This window comes from Triplophysa rosa, unplaced genomic scaffold, assembly GCF_024868665.1.
Source record: "Triplophysa rosa unplaced genomic scaffold, Trosa_1v2 scaffold121_ERROPOS1305309, whole genome shotgun sequence".
Taxonomy (NCBI): domain Eukaryota; kingdom Metazoa; phylum Chordata; class Actinopteri; order Cypriniformes; family Nemacheilidae; genus Triplophysa; species Triplophysa rosa.
The window spans coordinates 74,091-87,906 of NW_026634114.1; the positions used below are offsets into that span (position 1 = coordinate 74,091).

Genomic DNA, 13,816 nt, shown 5'->3' on the forward strand with positions numbered 1-13,816 from the left:
ACAGGCAGAAACATAGATCAACATGCAACGGGGTGTAACACATAGGAAGGGGTTCTTATTATAATATTACCACCCATTAATCTGTATGTTTACACACACAGCATGGCCATGGCATGCACTACACCAGTGTTTCCCAACCCTGGTCCCTCTGGGCAAACCTCCCAGAATGTTTGAAATGTCTCCCTAATTAACACAACAAAAAGCTGATGAGTTGAATCAGGTTGAATCTAAAACATTATGGGAGGTGTGCCCCGAGGACCAGTATTGGGAATCACTGCACGACATATGTGTTGTGTCAACACCCCGGACAGAAGAGAGGTGGGGTGCGCAGTAACTCATCAGCATTTAAAGAGACATACACCAAAACTGGTTGCTTTGAGCATAGGTGTTTTAGACAAGGCAAAAAGGGTGTCGTTTACACAGCCATTGATTGTTTTTAAGATAAATATGTGACAGACATTTCATGAAGACTGTAATACAGGGGTGCCCAAACTCGGTCCTGGAGCTCTACTATCCTGCAAAGTTCTGGTTGGAGTTAAACTCTGCAGGACAGTAGATCTCCAGGACTGAGTTTGGGCACTCCTGCCATAATAAATCATGTCAACTTGTGGAAAATGTTAATCCGACGAGCCCTTTAAGAAAATCGTGTTCGACGTCTTGAAACCAAGAATGAGATGAATGAGACGGACCTTATAATTCAATTCAGTTATTACACTGACCAAAAGTATAAACGCAACACTTTTGTTTTTGCCCCCATTTTTCATGAGCTGAACTCAAAGATCTAAGACTTTTTCTATGTACAAAAAAGGCCTATTTCTCTCAAATATTGTTCACAAATCAGTCTAAATCTGTGTTAGTGAGCACTTCTCCTTTGCCGAGATAATCCATCCACCTCACAGGTGTGGCATATCAAGATGCTGATTAGAGCTGCTCAGAGCATCTGAAGCTCTGCGTGCGGTCCAAGTAGAGGCGCAGTGCACATACTGGACACAACACGGATGGGTTGGGAGCGGAGAGAGCATGTGGAAAGCCAAGTGGGCCAAAATGCTTTTCTCCACATTAAACAGGGGATCCTGCCGTGATTCTGCCACAAGATCAAGAAAGACATGACAAGATGAGGCTGAATCATGACAGAACCCCCGCCTTAAGGAGCGATATCCTGACGCTACTCAAGGTGACAAACAGGACAAGACAGACTGTGACAATGACGAGAACCAACAAAACATGGAAAATAAAATCAGGGGCAGACAAGAATGCATGACAAAGGGGTTGGGGTGACAAATAAAAAAACAAACAAGGGAGGGGGAACAAGAAAGTCCATGGGGGGAAGTCCATACGAGTTTGGACAAGGGGGAACAGTCTTAGTACGTGGGGATGCTCGAGAATGTGGAGTCCCAGAGGACTTAGTAGGGGAAGTCCTGGGGGAAACTGCCGGCCGTATGGCCTGACCGGACAAGGTATGTGAGACCGGTTGTAAGGCCGGCTGGACACGGCTAGGGACTGGCTGAGTCGCCGGCTGGAAGGCCGGGTGAGTTGCCGGCTGGAAGGCCGGGTGAGTTGCCGGCTGGGACACCGGCTGAGTCACCGGCTGGGACGCCGGCTGGACTGGACTCCGGGAGGATGGCGGTCTTGATCACCGGCTGGACAGGACAGGGTACCGGCTGCACCGGACTGGATGTCGGCTGCACCAGACTGGACGCAGGCTGGACAGGTCTGGATGCCTGTGGCCGGACAGGACTGGATGCCTGTGGCCTGACAGGACTGGATGCCTGTGGCCTGACAGGACTGGACGCCTGTGGCCTGACAGGACTGGACACCTGTGGCTGGACAGGACTGGATGTCTGCTGGAGAGGGCTGGATGCCGGCGCTGCGGCTGGGCCGGGACTGGAGGCCTGCACGGTCAGCGCCCCCTTCCTCGGCTTCTTCTTCTTGGACCGGCCCACTGCAAATGTGGTCGGCTGTAGGGAGGCGACAGGGGGTGTGGCTAGCTCCATGCTGGAGGAGTCGGACGGGGAGTCCCACGACTCCCTGCATCCCTGCCTGCCACGGAGGCTCGCTGGAGGTGGAGAGGCTGTCGAGGGTGAGGCGGACAGTGTGTTGATGCCCACCACCCCGACCTACAGAGCCCGACCCTCAGGAATAGTTGCCAGCCCCGCGGAGGACTCCGTCATGGAAGATTCCCTGGGCTCCTCTTGGTCCATCATGCAGGCAGGGGTCTCAGCCTGCGAAAGTCTGCGGGTTCAAGGGGTTCATCGAGGCAGCTGTTAAAGATCACCTTTAGTCCGACCTCGTTGAACGCTGAGTAGCGCACAATGGACAGGATGTCCATGGCAAAGTCCTTTAGGGGTATGCCCCTCTGTTTGAGCCCGAACAGGATATGGGCATGGTGGCTTCTCCGGGCTGCTATCGATTCTGCCATAGCTGTCCACTGGGTCTTTGCTGCCTGCTGGGTTCAGTAGGGTTCGGTCATTCTGACAGGAAATGTGTGGGAAGAACCCAATTGCAGGCAGCAGTGGTCATTGTATTGACACAGAACAATGAACATGAAGGCATTATAAAGGGAGACTAACAAAGGATAATTAACAGGGGACAGATGTCGGGATGAAACACTGATGGAGAGCTAAACAAGGAACAAGAGGGCGGGAACAGAGACGCGACCAGAGAGAGCATGTGGAAAGCCAAGTGGGCCAAAATGCTTTTCTCCACATTAAACAGCGGATCCTGCCGTGATTCTGCCACAAGATCAAGAAAGACATGACAAGATGAGGCAGAATCATGACACATTCACTAGGGTATTGACATTTTAAGCCCCAAAAGAATCTAACCAGCCCCAATGTCTCTAAGATGTTCTGATACAGAGACATAGGTCTGGCTAAATGGTTGCAAAACTAATCTGTTGGTTACTATGGGCGTGGCTTGGCATGTGCCAATTGATGATACTCTGAGCCACAAGTTAAATGAACCAACCCCCATGTCTCTACGATGTTCTGATGCAGAGATATAGGTCTGGCTAAACAGTTGCTAAGCTATTCTCTTTGGTTCCTATGGGCGTGGCTTGGCATCTGACAATTGATAATACTCTAAACCACGAGTGAAACGAACCAAGCCCCATGTCTCTACGATGTTCTGATGCAGAGATATAGGTCTTTCTAAATGGTTGCTAGGCAAACCTGCTTGGTTTCTATGGGCGTGGCTTGGCATCTGCCAACTGATTATACTCTAAGCCACAAGTGAAACAAACCAACCCCCATGTCTCTACGATGTTCTGATGAAAAGATATAGGTCTTGTTAAACGGCTGCCAAGTTAACATGTTTTGTTGCTATGGGGGTGGCTTCGTAGCTTAATGAAGATCCTGGGATCCTGGTTGAGCCCACTCCCTTGTCTCCACTACCCTGTGCTGCAAAAATATCCATTCGGACCTTTTATAATGGAAGTCTATGAGATCCGTTGCTAGGTTGCTGTAAATGGTTGCTATGGGCGTGGCTTCATAGCTTCATGATGACCCTGTGACACTAGTTAGGAAATCCTAAATTGCACCATCAAGCTCGGCAATCCACTTTCAGGTCTGTTACCAAGCAACCAACACTGCACGAGCTGCTGATGAGGTATACAAAATGGAAAAACAAAAACGGCAAGCTTTTAACCCTTTAGGCGCCAGGGTTTTTTGGAAAACATGCTGGATTTTGACATCAAGATTTCAATAGCTTGTGGCTTGAAAGGACTTAAAGATAGAGAACTTCTGTAAATTAGAAAAATGTTGGGCATGACCAAAAGTTTATGTGGAGTGTAAATATACTCATCTAATTTGCATATTATGATGTCATCAGGAGCGGCCAACTTGAATTTCATAATATTCAGGAAATAGTAGATATTGAATTAATGTTTGAACTTATTTGCATGTTTTTTTACTCTTTGATCCTTATTCCAAATGATCAGGAAAAGAGGAAATTAACAGTAAAACTATTAGTAACTATAGAAAAATTATTACTATATTACTGTGCCATAGTAAAATGCATGTGCCTATTTTTTGATCAGTTGACCAGCTATCTGCCCAATCAGCTGCCTCTACCTCTAGCAACAGCTCTCCTATAGACACTACGACCACGTTCACCCCTGCCACCCCCATCTACGTTAGGCAGGGTCGAAATGATCGCTCGTTTGTGCTTCGTGAAGATTCACACCTTGCACGGCGGCACCATTGCGCTGCACAGCTGTACCGGGAGACGCGCGGTCATTCGACGACCGATCGTGATTTCCAAAAGGTAAATATTCCCCTTCAGAGTCAGAATCGGCGAATAACATTCGCAACACACCCTCGCGGTACAACCTTTTATTATCAATTTGGCGATTTTCTCTCACAAATCTCACAATTTACTCTGACGCTCTGAACTAAACTGCTTCCGCTTCAATGACACGATAGCTCACTTGCTCTGCTATTTGCTCGAACACTTTGAATAGGAACATGACGTCATTTTGGTCTAGAATTGAAGTACTACATGTCTGCCATCTAGTGGTATGGAATACAAATGAGATATTACACCATATTAGGATCTACAGCCTATTTTATGAAGTATGACGTCTTGTCGCAATTCTGCGACTTTGGCGCTTAGAGGGTTAATTTTAGTGCCGCGGAAATAGAAATTTTAATAAGTTTGGTTGAAAAGGCAAAGCCGATACTATTTGGTAAGTTTTACCTCCGTTCACTCACGAAGACAAAGACTGGGAGTGGGCAAGAGTTGTCGATAATGTGTCTGCAGGGTCTGGCATTAACCATACAGCTGAGGCTGTGAAGAAAAGTTTACCACCCTTGCAAGCCAAACAAAAAAGAAAGCGGCCCTACAAGCATGGGAGAGGAAGAAAACGTGAGGGGGAACAAGCAAGCTCCATCTCTAACACTTTCGGAAACACGAACGTTGGGTGTCTTTGAGAAAGTGCCCTATGAAGGTAATGTTAAAGTAAAAACAGGTTGTTATGTGACTTTTTAATTTATGGTACTGCTTTGTTGGCCTCTGTAATGCTGGTAGCAGTTCCTATGTGCTGCCTGTAATATCATGTTGAGGGGTTTTCTGTAATTACTTATTCACAAATTCACCTTGCATATAATAACTACAGATGGGGGACAGACATTATGCTTATTTGGTGTGCTGTCCTGGGGAGAGGGCTCCGAGCTCGGTGGTTCCTCCGAACTTGGAGCGCCCGCCCCTTGTCCGGGGAGAGGGCTCCGAGCTTGGTGGTTCCTCCGAACTTGGAGCACCCGCCCCTTGTCCGGGGAGAGGGCCCCAGGTCTGGTGTTGTGGCAGTGAGAAAGGAAGATGTGGAGCGAGGCACTACTGCAGCCTGCGGGGTCTGGAAAAGGCTACTGCGGGAGCGACACTACTGCAGTAGCGCTGAGTGCGGCTAGAGCTACGTGGGAGTGAATGGGAGAGATGCTGTTCTGCCCTCTGAGGAGAGGGTTGAGCTCCTGGGGGAGCAGGTATTGCAGCTGCAGTGGGAAATGGATAGGAAGGCTCCTGCGGGAGTGGCACTACTCTAGAAAAGGCTCTGGGGGAGCGACACTGCTGCGGCAGTGTGGCCTCGGGGAAGAGGGCTGGGCCCCACTGGAGCGAGCGCTGCTGCCGCAGTAATGAAGGAAGATAGAAGGCTCGCCTGGGAGCGGCACTACTGTGGCAGTGTGGAGTAAAGAAAAGGCTCCTGTGGGAGCGACACTGCTGCAGCAGTGCTGAATAAAGAATGGGGCTCCTGGGGGAGCGAAGGTAAGGGGAGCTGCAGCAGCCTCGGGGCAGAGAACTGGGCTCCACTGGAGCGAGTGCTGCTGCGGCAGTAATGAAGGAAGATAGAAGGCTTGCCTGGGAGCGGCACTACTGTGGCAGTGCGAAGTAAAGAAAAGGCTCCTGCGGGAGCGACACTGCTGCGGCAGTGCTGAGTAAAGAAGGAGGCTTCTGAGGGAGTGAAGGCAGGGGCTGCAGCAGTGAGAGAAGGAAGCACGGGCCCCTGGGGGGCAGTCACTGTGGCAATACAGGCTTCTGGAGTAATGGTGTCTGCTGCGGCAGAGGGTAGAGGTGTCTTGGTGCATGGAGAGAGATGGAAGCACGGGCCCCTGGGGGGTGGTCACTGCGGCGATACAGGCTTCTGGAGTAGTGGTGTCTGCTGCGGCAGAGAGTAGTGGTGTCAGCTGCGACATAAGGTAGAGGTGTCTTGTTGCGGCAGAGAGAGGTGGAAGCACGGGCCCCTGGGGGGTGGTCGCTGCGGCGATACAGGCTTATTGAGTAGTGGTGTTTGCTGCGGCAGAGCATGAGATGGAAGCAACGGTGGTGTCACAACGATCTCTAGAGACTTTCTTATTGTAACTCAGAGAACAGAGCATGAATTTAAATCATTTGAAGTGCTTGCATTGAACATAATTGTTCCAAACAAAAGTAAAAACCATTGTTTTCTCTTGCTTTGGCTACTGTGTATAGACCCCCTGGGCCCTACACTGATTTTCTGAAGGAGTTGGCTGACTTATCATCATACCTTTTTTGTAACGTTGATAAAGTATTGATTTTAATTTCCACATAGATAGTGCTACCGTACATACGTAGATAGTGGCGTTTACACAGCTACTACACTCACTGGAATGATCTTGCGTGTTCTATAAACACCCTGCACTGTGCTGTGTTTTACCTTTTCTGTGTTGTTCTGTTTTTCTTATTTTCTACTGTAGAGCTGCTTTGGAACAATGCACATTGTGAAAAGCGCTATATAAATAAAATTGAATTTGATTTAATTGAATTGAAGTGCGGGCTGCGGCAGCGATACTGGCTTCGAGTTGGGTGTTGTCTGCTTCGGCAGAGCACGAGATGGAAGCACGGGCCACTGCGGGGGCAGTCGCTGCGGCGATACTGGCTTCGATATAATCGTATTATATTGTATTGTCATTGTATTGTCATTGTGTTGAATGTCTGTACTAGAAGCTTCCAACACCAAAGAAAATTCCTTGTGTGTGCAAGCACACTTGGCAATAAAGCTCTTCTGATTCTGATCTGATTCTGATTCTGTTGGGTGGTGTCTGTAGGTAGGCTGAGAGGAAAGAGAGAAAAGAGGAAGGAAAGTGGCCTCCGGAGCCGAGTGAGGAGGCAGCCGGGCGCTTGGGTCGGGTCCTTGGGCGAAGACAGATGGAAAGTCAGGAGGGGAGGCAGCCAGGACATGTGCCCCAAATGGAGGCCAGCATGGCTCTGTCAAAAGTTTCTGTCGGGGGCTTGGCTGAGCGGAAAAGCAGTCGGGCGCTAGCAGCGCCAGAGTCTGAGGTGCGGCCCGGGCTTGCCGAGGGTCTGCTACTGCAGCCTGGCGACCAGAGGCCCTTTCTCGTGAGGGCAGGAGCAGGGGTTTGATCGGGACGTGGTTGTGATCAAATGTGGTCTCCTTTGGCCGTATGAAGATCTGGGAGCTTTGTACAATTTTCTAGCAAGGGACTGCCCGAGAGCCCGTATGACTGGCAGGTGTGCAATGATGTTTCGCATGGCAAAATGTTCATGAGCTTAGAAATGTCAATGCAATAGCGGACCGTTGTGCGTTCACTAAGGTTTCAAAAGTTTACAACAACCATTATGAGTTTAAGTTGTTTTGAAACTATGTCCACCGATTAGGTAAAGTAGCCTGTGTTACCATATGTAACCAGATATCATTACAAAGTTTTATGTATTGTTACTCCATAATTTACTACTATACTATAATGACAACAAAGAACGGTAGACCTTTTTTTGCGTGCATACGTTAGTTGTTCTCGTGTGTGTAGCTTGCGTATGTAGCATTGTTTGCAAAGGGTGTCATTTGTATAATATAATAAAATGTTGTCCACAGAATTGTGGATCATGCAATAATGTCTATAGTAGCCTATACATCGTACATTGTCATAAGTTTATTTGGCTGTAAAGTAACAGAGCCTCTTTGTTTGAATAACCTTCCCGCCGTAAAGTAAACCGGGTAATTAGCTTGTGGATCTTGGGTGTCGAAACAGATATTTGTTATAACTACTGTACATTACAAAACTTAAATAATTAGTAATATGGTATGACTTTATGACGTGTAACAAATCACTTACATTTTCATTGTAGGAGTCCACCTCCGAGGGCAACAAAATATTATCTCTCAGCTACCTTACGGTTCTAAATTGTGAACCGGTGGTGTGCCAATGAACAACCTGAACACATCCTAATAACAAATATGCTCAAAAGTACAGGAGTGTAAGAAAAATGTACATATACCACTTACAAATCCGGTAGCAGGACCGCTACGTCCGGTCACTCTCTCTCTTTCTTTTCTTCGCTACCTCCGACAAAACCCTCTTTGGTTTTTTTGCATGCTCTGCCATGGTGATGGTTTGGAGACTTGCGTTGAACTAGATGGTCTCGTCTTATTGTTAGATGTTGGCTAACTTCACCCAGGCTATGAGGAAAACGCAATGTATGCCGTAAAGCAAATGATGGGCGGGGCTTGGGATCCTACCGGCAAACCAAAGTTACAAGTGTGATTTCAGCTGATAGAGGGCTGCTTAGGTAGAAGCGGCAGTAAAATTCATCCAGTTAGAGTTGTCCTACCACTAAAATAATTTTAGAGAGATTATTTTAAAGTCGAAAGACAGCTCATTGTTGCTTTGAGTCTATCGGGTGATTTTTCTCCCCCTTAACGAGCACTCTACGCCTATTCTCTTTTAAAAGTCATAGCACACCTCTCCTTAATAAGCCGGTCGATTTGAGCCCTCATTCATGAAATTATTAATTTGCTTCGCAAACACCACTAATGCCCCAGTCACACTTGCCTTTTTGCTCCATTGACTTCCATTCAAATGCGAATGCGACAGACCAGAAACGCAAGCCCTTCCGAAGATATTTCACATTTCGCTGCATAGCAAAGTTCAAGTTGGGGGAAACGTTACCCCTCGGTAGGGATCACATGCTCAAAGTATAATAGGCTCGCAAGAAAGTAATAGTGATGCTTTGCTTCTCAAACACCACTTATAAGTATGAGTAGGGCTGTCACGATTCTGAAATTTGGCCGACCATTAATTGTCTAATAAATCATTGCGATTATGATGAATGATGATTAATTTTCTGTTTTAGGGCTTTTACATTTAATTCTTGTACATTTTTTAAGCTGTCCCCGGTGGAGCAGAACTACGACATTTGCAACCAGGAACTGCTGGCAATCAAACTCGCCATAGAGGAATGGCTCTGGCACTGGCTGGAGGGAGCCAAACACCTATTCTTCGTCATTACAGACCATCGCAACCTAGAATACCTGAAGGATGTCAAACGCTTAAACCCCTGACAAGCGCGGTGGGCACTGTTCTTCACCAGATTCAACTTCACAGTCAATTACCACCCGGGGACAAAGAATGTGAAGGCAGACGCTATTTCACGCCAGTTCCACACTCATCCTGACTCTGCATGCCTGGATCCCATTCTCCCTCCAGCTGTCTTCCTGAGCCCCATTCTATGGGAAATCAACGAAGAGATCGCCGCAGGTAACAACCAAGCTCCGCCGGGAGGTCCTGAGGGTAAAACCTACTCACCTCACTCCGTTCCGGGATCGGGACACCCAGGCAGTCAGCAAACCCACTCGCTCCTGTCCGCCTGCTCCTGGTGACCGAAAATGTCTCAGGATATCTCCCAATATGTGCAGGGACGCTCAGTCTGTGCCATCTTAAAGACCCCTCGCCGGATGCCTGAACGGAAACTTATGCCATTACCCATTCCACACCATCCATGGTCCCACCTCGCAGTTGACTTGCTCATGGATCTGCCCCTGTCCAATACTTACACCTGCATCCTAGTGGCTGTAGACTGATTCTCCAAAGCCTGCAAACTCATCACGTGACCTCGACTCCCCACAGCCTTCAAAACAGCGGAAGCTCAGTTCAGCCATGTGTTCCGCAATTATGGTCTACCAGAAGACATAGTGTCGGGCAGGGGCCCCCAATTCATCTCCCAAATATGGAAAGCCTTCTTCCAACACCTCAATATTACAGTCAGCTCAACCTCCGGATACCACCCCCAAGCCAACGGCCAGGCTGAGCGTAAGATTGAGGACATTGGGAGGTACCTGAGATCGTACTGCCACAACCATCAGCAGGGCTGGCACTGTTTCCTCGCCTGGGCTGAGTATGCACAGAACTCCCTCCGTCAGTCTTCCACCGGATTAAATCCCATCCAATGCATACTCCCGTGCCTCCTCCACCCCTCAAGCACATCTCTTGGGTGGAATCCATCCTCGACTCCAGGCGACGAGGCAGCCGTCTGGAATACCTAGTGGACTGGGAGGGGTACGGACCAGAAGAGTAATCATGGATAGCTCGAGATGACATTCAGGATCCCACTCTCCTCACAGACTTCCACAACTCGCACCCGAACTGTCCGGCCCCTCGCCCCACGTGGTCAACCTGTGAGGTCATGGAGGGGGGCTACTGTAACGAGCTCTCCACCACTGCCAGCCACGCCCCCCATCAGCGCCTTCTCCCGACTATTCCTGTTCCCTCTCACCGGACCTTTGATTTCACTCCCCATGATCCTTTGCACCCATTCACGCCATGATTGTACCTGATTCACATTCCCTTGGACTTAATATATACCTTGCGTTTGTTCTCACTTGTTGTCAGGTCTAGTTGTCTAGTGTTCTGTTATACTAAGCTCCCGTTTCTAGTACCGACCCTTGGTAACCCGTGGAAGTTTATTTTTGGATGTTTCCTGTTAATTGTGCACCTGTTAACCCCATTAAATCTCCAGTTCACTTCAGTTCCCATGTGGCATCATTCCTCTGCAGAGTGTGGTGACATAACAATAGTGATACTTTGCTTCAAAAGCACCACTAATAAGTCAAACAACAATATGTTGGCTTTCTCAAGCGAACGTAAATACTACCTAATAATGATAATTGTAATTGAATTGAATCGTGAGAGCAGTGAGATTCAAACCCCTAATAAATGTATGTTCTTAGTTATTTTCTACTAACTAACTAAACATTTCTCAATAAGGTTTCCAGTGTTGACTTAATATTAACCAAAATTACTCTAGTGCTTCTAAACTACAAAAGTTAGTTTAGATGACTAGTCAATTAGTGAATAATGAGAAAATCAACATGCATCTTTTTTATAAAAAATTTTTAAAGAAATGTAGCACTGAGGAGTATAGGTGTATAATTATTTTTCAAGGCAAAGAACTACGCTGTTTACAGAGTAATAAATTCCTGATTAAAATAATATTGTTACATTAACCAGAAACATAGGTAAATACGTGTAACTTACATTAAACTGAATTCCTTTTGATGTGCCACCTCAAGATTTGCTGTGGCCTCCTTTGGCCACCCCTATTAAAATTTTCTGGGGCACCACTGCCCGGAAGTTGAATGACTTAACAACTGAATTAATTATGTAATCATCACAGTCAAGTTAAGATCAAGTTAACATCTAAACATTAAAACATAACTACTCTGGCACAAACAGTAGCGCTGTTGTTTTGTCACAAGTTCTAAACCTGTTTGTTGTGATGATAAGACAATGCTATGTTGTAATATTCTTACAGCCTAATATGGGAGTTAATGAGAAGTGGAAAGATTCGTTCATTGTTTTTGTAAACCACAGACATACAGTAATTAAAATGTCAGTAAATGGTCATAATTCCTTAATGAATCATGGCACCTGTACAAATATGTCAATGAGGCATTTAGGTAATTGTCTCTGCATCAATATTGACACTAATCTGTAAACTAATGGTTTAGTCTGTGTGATCTGTAATCACACAAAGGAAGAAAAAATACAACTGAATGGAATAAGGAATGTGTTATTGCCACCGCCTTTGCTTATCAGATACTATTTCTAGAGATCAAACACATTTTTATACTTTATTATTGAAATATCTTGGAAAGATCCTGTTAAACTTGCAATTTTATGTGAATTCACAGTAATACAACGACTTAGATGAGATCGAGACGAAGGCTAGCTGTGACGTCGTCACTTTTTCAGACCTGTGACGCAGCAGCTGATCATTTCCTACCTAGCCCTTTTCGAGCGCGCGCGCACTGCCGTAAGAAGCCGCTGTGAGTCATAGAGTGGGATTTGCTTGTTCCTCCATTCACAGATACAGACGCCATCCCAGAAAAAAACAGCTTCAGACTGACGGAGAGTTACGTGCATTTCAGTTCGTTTAAATTTAAAAACGACGAGTCATATTTATTTTGTTTTGGATAAGCAAACTTGGATTTTTATTTAAAAAAATTATACACAATGTACAGTAATCATTTAGTATAATCTTCTTAACATATATAACCAATACAATGAGTGCATGACAAACAAGTACGATTTACTAAACAAGACTAAACCCATAAAGAAATTGAGGACCAAGCACATCCGTTTTTCTATGTATGATTGTTTATGTTTATTTACAAATGTTGTTTTTTATTTATCGCTTTAGAACATTTTTTTCCGCGAGGATTGAATGCTTTCAAGATGTGATACAACTTGCCAAATGATGTTAAGATGGTTCATATCCACCTGACATATATGCCACTATAAGACAACACAACAATAGCCTACTACATGAGAACCAGACACAATATATTATAGTTTCCATTAAAACTAATACAATTCAATTTAAACAATGCAAAACCAATAAAACTTTTTAAAAAATTGTGACAGGTCCCAGTTTTCCCCAAGAAGGTATCATTCAATGGTTATGTCTTGGTGTCATTATGTCATCAAAAATAGGCCCCTTGAAAGTATTTCATACATCCTAGAGCTGCGTTTTTAGCTTTTTTTTTTAAGGTTTTGCGAACTTGAAAAACTGACTACTATGTCGTTATGACATTGATGAAGTCATCACGTAACCAGACACATTGCAATTCCATAAACACTGCAATTCTGTTCAATAATAACAATTATGTCAAGTACGTTGAAATATTTCTTTAACTCACCCCAAACAGCGATGAGCGATGATGTCAATGTTGATGTCCAGATATTAATGCGACACAGATTAAGTCAATGGCTCTCTTTCTTTCTTGCAGGCTTCATCAGCGGATGAATGGTACGGGTGCGCGATCGTTATTCCAGCTGATGGTTTGGTTCAAAAACTCTTAAATATAGCACATTGTCTTCTCTCTGAGCCAAGCGAGTAAAACAGTTTCCATGGCGACCTGGCGTCAGAGTTTTAAGGTAGTCCGAGACACCGAGTTGCGAACAGCAGTACAAATGGCACATTTAAAGACCAAAGAGTAAGACTTAACAGGTGTCAAGTGCGCGCACACGTATGTGCCTGTCTTGCTGGTGAGCGATAAAGACATCTAAACATCGAAATGTGAGCTCTGAACTAACGTCAACCTTTTAAATAAAAATAAAATATATGTATATCAAAATAATCAAATAAATGTAGTATTGTTTTATTAATTAAAGTGAGATGAGCTACAAAGATTGATATGAATGCAATTGCCACGTCAAGTATTTCTGTCTGTTAAAGGGCTGTGGATCTCAAAGCAATATATATATATTCATATATAGGCAAGCCTTTGAGAATATGCACATCTTACAATGGCCTACCCCCTACTGAATTTTATTTGGCAGCATTTCTTAGAGGCAAGTACAAAGGAGTTTCATCAAGACTTCAAGACAAAAAAAGATATATACAGTATCTATATTTCTTGTATTTATTTATTTGTTCAGATTATTGGCACGGTTAAAAGTGTATTAATATAAAAAATCACAATGTCATACACAGTGCAAGAAGTAATTGCGTTTTATATATCGTTGGTTATGTGTGTGTGTGTGTGGGGGGGGGGGGGGGGGTGAGTGCG

The 13,816-nt window shown here is 45.4% G+C and overlaps 1 protein-coding gene across 1 annotated transcript in view; it reads right to left on the minus strand.

Annotated features, from left to right (window-relative positions):
- The window catches only part of LOC130549462 (uncharacterized), a 32,189-nt gene extending 18,901 nt beyond the window's left edge, over positions 1-13,288 (minus strand). Inside the window, exon 1 of the mRNA XM_057326674.1 lies at positions 12,944-13,288. The gene's annotated coding sequence lies outside the window, so the exon portion shown is untranslated. The remainder of the gene's footprint in view (positions 1-12,943) is intronic.
- Between the last annotated feature and the right edge of the window lie 528 nt (positions 13,289-13,816).